Below are 7073 nucleotides of genomic sequence, written 5' to 3'. Positions count from 1 at the left end.
GAAGGAGCCTCAACTGCTTCACTGGGCAAGGAATTCCATAGATTCACAACCCTTTGGGTGAAGAAGTTCCTCCTAAACTCAGTTCTAAATCTACTTCCCCTTATTTTGAGGCTATGCCCCCTAGTTCTGCTGTCACCCGCCAGTGGAAACAACCTGCCCGCATCTATCCTATCTATTCCCTTCATAATTTTAAATGTTTCTATAAGATCCCCCCCTCATCCTTCTAAATTCCAACGAGTACAGTCCCAGTCTACTCAACCTCTCCTCATAATCCAACCCCTTCAGATCTGGGATTAACCTAGTGAATCTCCTCTGCACACCCTCCAGCGCCAGTACGTCCTTTCTCAAATAAGGAGACCAAAACTGAACACAATACTCCAGGTGTGGCCTCACTAACACCTTATACAATTGCAACATAACCTCCCTAGTCTTAAACTCCATCCCTCTAGCAGAGGATCAATAAGTTCTGGAACGTGCGGACCGCGTCCCTGCTGCCCTTAATGTTGAGGCTGGCTATGGTCACCTCCACGTCAGTAATAAAGTGCTACCATCACCCTTTCAGTGCTGTAGCCACCGAAGTTGGCCATTCCCTAAATACAAAATGGAGGAACGCAAAGCATATAGAATAAAATGGACAATGTTTGCAGCACCAGCAGGCTGCACCAAGAAGGTGTGGATTCTGTCTGCTAAGAAAGCAGACAGCACCAAAACGAACATTCCGCATACTAATGAGGCAATCACCGGGATAATTAGCATGTTAATGGAACAATTCCAGATACAATGGACACAAATGGGGAAGTAACTGGTAAAGGATACCAAACACCCAGGCACCAGCAGGGTTCGAAAACAAAGAGCCTGAAAGCCCGCCCAGTAGCTAAGGAACAGCCTCAGTATTGGGGGGATTCAAACATATCGATTGGGAAGAGACCCAATCGATTCCAAGCAGGTAAGGGAGTCCGCCCAAAGGGGCGTGGATCCCCTGGGACCTATAAAAGACAGGTCCCACACATGGTTCAGTCTTCTGATCCAGCCCTCCTCTCTCCTTGACCAGCACTCCTCCGTGGACCAGCACCTCGACCAACTTTTGCCAAGAAGACCCTGAAGGAGAGAGAGAGGTTTTAGGACAGCAGCCGCCAGCAAGTAAGTGTCTCACAACGATCGCTACCAGAGATAGACACTCCTGACCCCTTTTAACTTATACCAACCTGAAGTCTGCAGACCAGAGCAGAGCAAGAGGCCTTGTCCCTGATCCGGCAGTTCCTTTGAGATAAGTATTAGTTTATTTAGCGGTAGGAATAGTTTAATCCTTTTAGCGTGTGCATGGGTAGTTATTATAATTGTATTATAATAAACTCAGTTGTTTGAACTTAATAATTGGTGTATGGTTTTATTGCTTTGAACTTCACCTTGAACTTGTGGCGGTATCTTAACGATACCTGGCATGTCCTGCCTCTTTCACGTAGGCCGGATGAGCAGCGCCATGTCCGACCACCGGTCGAGGGCTAGCTGCATTTGGTCTCGGCGACCGCGGTTTGCACGCAGAAAATTCCCAGAGTTTGTCTTCCGTGCCGGCCTGGAAGCATGCACATCACCGCCGCCACCCCCCCCCCCGCCCCGCCCCCCCCCCGCCCCCCCACGGCAAATTGGTATCGGGCCCAGTACCCGACGCTGAGCCGTCAATGGGCCCGGAATGAGCAGGAGTGTCCGCGGTAGCCCTCAGGCTGGAGGTCCGGGGCACATGGGTCTCCAAGCTGATCGGATCGGGGGTATTTGGAGCTGAAACCCGCCTTGCCTTCTTCTGGACCTTGCAGTCTGGTGGATGCCCTCCCTCCTCCACGCCGGCAGCCGATTGGTCAGTAGGCGCCAGCACAGTGTCTCCCTGTAGGGTCAGGGTGGTAATGCCAATGGAAGGAGAGGGGGCGGCGTTGCCAACCGCAGCCGCCTTGGTATCTGTGGTGGCTTTGGAGGCGAGGCAGTTCTGCACGTGGGTGGATGAAAGCCTGGCTTCGGAAGGAGTAGATGTGCCTGAGGGGGGGGGGGGGGGGGGGGGGGAGTCCTTCACGGCGCCATCTTGGAACGAACCTCTCCCAGTAGTTGGAGGTGGGGGAGGAGGTGCTCTGTCAGGAGGTAGGGCGAGACATTGGACAATATGACCCTCTCGGCGGTGGCCTCAGAGGGTCCACTGCCACGTAGGTCCTGCCCTCCGCGAGTCCCTTTTCTTTGTTTTTAATAAACATTTTATTGAGGTATTTCTTTGGCATTGTAACAGCAGCAATATGAACAATACAGTACATAAAAAATATTAACAGTGCAAATACCGCCTCCCTTTCCCACAGGTCCCACCATTACTTAAGCCCCTAATCTACGCTAACCTAACCACCCCCACTGGGGCCTCACGGTAGCATGGTGGTTAGCATCAATGCTTCACAGCTCCAGGGTCCCAGGTTCGATTCCCGGCTGTGTCAGTCTGTGTGGAGTCTGCACGTCCTCCCCGTGTGCGCGTGGGTTTCCTCCGGGTACTCCGGTTTCCTCCCACAGTCCAAAGATGTGCGGGTTAGGTAGATTGGCCATGCTAAATTGCCCGTAGTGTAAGGTTAATGGGGGGATTGTTGGGTTACGGGTATACCGGTTACGTGGGTTAAGTAGGGTGATCATTGCTCGGCACAACATCGAGGGCCGAAGGGCCTGTTCTGTGCTGTACTGTTCTATGTTCTATGTTCTGCTGACGATTCATTCTCTGCGATGAATGGTTGCACCTCCGGGTGAACCCCAACAGTGACCTTCTCATGGCGAATTTAATTTTCTCCAGGCAGAGGAAGCCAGCCATGTCCGAAAGCCAGGTCTCCGATTTTGGGGGCTTTGAGTCCCTCCATGCTAGTAATATCTGTGTCCGGGCTACCATGGAAGCAAAGGCCAGAACATCTGCCTCTTTCTCCTCCTGGATTCCTGGATTCTGCAACACCCCGAAAATCGCAACCTCTGGACTCAATGCCACCCTTGTATTTAATACCTTGGACATGGCGTCGGCAAACCTCTGCCAAAATCCCCATAATTTTGGACATGCCCAGAACATATGGACATATGTTGCCCCCCCCCCCCCCCCCGCCGCACATTTTGCACACCCGGCCTCCACCCCGTAGAATCTACTCATCCGGGCCACTGTCATGCGAGTCCGGTGAACGATCTTAAATTGAATCAGGCTGAGCCTGGCATATGTTGCAGTCGCGTTGACCCTACCCAACGCGTCCGCCCAGAGGCCCTCCTCTATCTTTCCCCCCAGTTCCTCCTCCCACTTTTGCTCCAGCTCCTCGACCCGCGTCCCCTCCGATCCCATAAGCTCCTTATATATGTCCGAAATGCTCCCCTCTCCTATCCATCCTCAAGAAACCACCCTATCTTGAATTTCCCTTAGTGGCAGGAATGGGAAGGTTGGCACCTGCCTCCGCAGAAAGTCCCGCACCTGCAGATATCAAAATTAATTTCCCCCTCCGCCAGTGTAAACTTCTGCTCCAGCGCCCTCATACTTGGAAAGCTCCCTTCTAAAAACAAGTCCCCCATCCTCACAATCCCTGCTCTCCGCCAAATTCGAAAGCCCCTGTCCATCCTCCCTGGGGCAAACCGGTGATTATCACAGATTGAGGATCAGACTGATGCCCCCTCTGCTCCAACACGTCTCCTCCACAGCCCTGACTCTCAGGGCCGTGACCAAAACTGGAATGGTGGAGTACCGCGCCGGCGGGAACGGCAGAGGCGCCGTTACCAACGCCCCCAGACTCATACGCACCCATGCCGACTTCCCCGCCCCACCAGCCACCTCCTAACCATGGCTATATTAGCCACCCAGTAATAATTGCTGAAATTCGGGAGCACCAGCCCACGCTCCTCCCGACACCGCTCGAGCATTGCCCTCTTCACTCGCAGGGGCAAGCCCCCCCACACACACAAAGCCCGCAATAACTTTATTGACCCTCTTACAAAAGTACCACGGGATGAAGATGGGGAGACATTGGAAAACGAATAAGAATCTCGGGAGGACCGTCAATTTAACCAAAAGAACAAAGAAAAGTACAGCACAGGAACAGGCCATTCGGCCGTCCATCTCCCTTCCCCCCTCTACCTCCCTCCCTTCCCCCCTCTACTTCCCTCCCTCCCCCCCTCTACCTCCCTCCCTCTCCCCCTCTACCTCCCTCCCTTCCCCCCTCTACCTCCCTCCCTTCCCCCCCTCTACTTCCCTCCCTCCCCCTCCCTCCATCCCCCCCCTTCCCCCTCCCTTCCTCCCTCCCCCCTTCCTTCCTACCCCCCTCCCTCCACCACCCCGCCTCCCTCCATCTCCCCCTCCCTCCATCCCCCCTCCCTTCCTCTATCCCCCTACCTCCCTCCATCCATCCCCCCTTCTTTCCTTCCTCTATCCCCCTCCCTTCCTTCGTCTATCCCCCCTCCCTTCCTTCCTCTATCCCCCTCCCTTCCTTCCTCTATCCCCCCTCCCTTCCTTCCTCTATCCCCCCTCCCTTCCTTCCTCTATCCCCCTCCCTTCCTCTATCCCCCCTCCCTTCCTCTATCCCCCCTCCCTCCCTCCATCCCCCCTCCCTTCCTCCCTCCATCCCCCCTCCCTCCATCCCCCCTCCCTCCCTCCATCCAACCCCCCTTCTTTCCTTCCTCTATCCCCCTCCCTTCCTTCGTCTATCCCCCTCCCTTCCTTCCTCTATCCCCCCTCCCTTCCTTCCTCTATCCCCCCTCCCTTCCTCTATCCCCCCTCCCTTCCTCTATCCCCCTCTCCCTTCCTCTATTGCCCCCTCCCTTCCTCTATTCCCCCCCTCCCTTCCTCTATTCCCCCCTCCCTTCCTTCCTTCCTCTATCCCCCTCCATTCCTCTATCACCCCTCCCTTCCTTCCTCTATCCCCCCTCCCTTCCTTCCTCTATCCCACCTCCCTTCCTCTATTCCCCCCTCCCTTCCTCTATTCCCCCCTCCCTTCCTCTATTCCCCCTCCCTTCCTCTGTACCCCTCCATTCCTCTACCCCCCCTTCCTTCCTTCCTCTATCCCCCCTTCCTTCCTTCCTCTACCCCCCTCCCTTCCTCTATCCCCCCCTCCCTTCCTTCCTCTATCCACCCTCCCTTCCTTCCTCTATCCCCCTCCCTCCCTCTATCCCCCCCTCCCTTCCTCTATTCCCCCCTCCCTTCCTTCCTTCCTCTATCCCCCTCCATTCCTCTATCACCACTCCCTTCCTTCCTCTATCTCCCCCCTCCCTTCCTTCCTCTATCTCCCCCCCTCCCTTCCTTCCTCTATCTCCCCCTCCCTTCCTTCCTCTATCTCCCCCTCCCTTCCTTCCTCTATCTCCCCCTCCCTTCCTTCCTCTATCTCCCCCTCCCTTCCTTCCTTCCTCTATCTCCCCCTCCCTTCCTTCCTCTATCTCCCCCCTCCTTCCTTCCTCTATCTCCCCCTCCCTTCCTTCCTCCCTCTCCCCCTCCCTTCCTCCCTCTCCCCCTCCCTCCCTCTCCCCCTCCCTTCCTTCCTCCCTCCCTCTCCCTTCCTTCCTCCCTCCCTCTCCCCTCCCTCCCTTCCCCCCTTCCCCCCTCACTTCCTTCCTCCCTCTATCTCCCCCTCCCTCCCTTCCTCCCTCTATCTCCCCCTCCTCCCTCCCTCTATCTCCCCCTCCCTCCCTCTATCTCCCCCTCCCTCCCTCTATCTCCCCCTCCTCCTCTATCCTCCCCCTCCCTCTATCTCCCCCTCCCTCCCTCTATCTCCCCCTCCTCCCTCTATCTCCCCCCCCTCCCTCTATCTCCCCCTCCCTCCCTTCCTTCCTCCCTCCATCTCCCCCTCCCTCCCTTCCTTCCTCTATCTCCCCCTCCCTCCCTTCCTCTATCTCCCCCTCCCTCCCTTCCTTCCTCTATCTCCCCCTCCCTCCCTTCCTTCCTCTATCTCCCCCCTCCTCCCTTCCTCTATCTCCCCCCTCCCTTCCTTCCTCTACCCCCCCCTCCCTTCCTTCCTTCCTCTATCCCCCCTCTCCTCTATCCCCCCCCCTTCCTTCCTCTATCCCCCCTCCCTTCCTTCCTCTATCCCCCCTCCCTTCCTTCCTCTAACCCCCCTCCCTTCCTTTATCGCCCCCTCCCTGCCTTCCTCTCTCCCCCCTCCCTTCCTTCCTCTATCCCCCCACCCTTCCTTCCTCTCCCCCCCCTCCCTTCCTTCCTCTACCCCCCCCCCTTCATCCCCCCTTCCTCTATACCTCCTCCCTTCCTTCCTCTGTCCCCCCCTCCCTTCCTTCCTCTATCCCCCTCCCTTGCTTCCTCTCTGCACCCCTCCCTTCCTTTATGTCCCCCTCACTTCCTTCCTCTATCCTTCCCTCCCTCTACCCCCCTCCCTCTATCCCCCTCCCTTCCTCTATCCCCCCTCCCTTCCTTCCTTCATCCCCCCCTCCCTTCCTTCCTCTATCCCCCCTCCCTTCCTTCCTCTATCCCCCCTCCCTTCCTCCTCTATCCCCCCTCCCTTTCCTTCCTCTATCCCCACCTCCCTTCCCCTGTCCCCCCCTCCCTTCCTCGATCCCCCCTCCTTCCTTTCTCTATCCCCCTCCTTTCCTTCCTCTATCCCCCCTCCTTTCCTTCCTCTATCCCCCTCCCTTCCTTCCTCTATCCCCCCTCCCTTCCTTCCTCTATCCCCCCTCCCTTCCTTCCTCTATCCCCCCTCCCTTCCTTCCTCTATCCCCCCTCCCTTCCTTCCTCTATCTCCCCTCCCTTCCTTCCTCTATCTCCCCTCCCCTCCTTCCTCTATCCCCCCTCCCCTCCTTCCTCTATCCCCCCTCCCTTCCTTTAGCCCACCCTCCCTTCCTTCCTCTATCCCACCCTCCCTTCCTCTATCCCCCCTCCCTTCCTCTACCCCCCCCTCCCTTCCTCTATCCCCCCTCCCTTCCTTCCTCTAGCCCACCCTCCCTTCCTTCCTCTAGCCCACCCTCCCTTCCTTCCTCTAGCCCACCCTCCCTTCCTCTATCCCCCCCTCCCTTCCTCTATCCCCCCTCCCTCCTTCCTCTAGCCCACCCTCCCTTCCTTCCTCTAGCCCACCCACCCTTCCTTCCTCTAGCCC

The sequence above is a fragment of the Scyliorhinus canicula genome, chromosome 1 (genome assembly GCF_902713615.1).
Source record: "Scyliorhinus canicula chromosome 1, sScyCan1.1, whole genome shotgun sequence".
NCBI lineage: Eukaryota > Metazoa > Chordata > Chondrichthyes > Carcharhiniformes > Scyliorhinidae > Scyliorhinus > Scyliorhinus canicula.
This window is presented reverse-complemented; position numbering follows the sequence as displayed.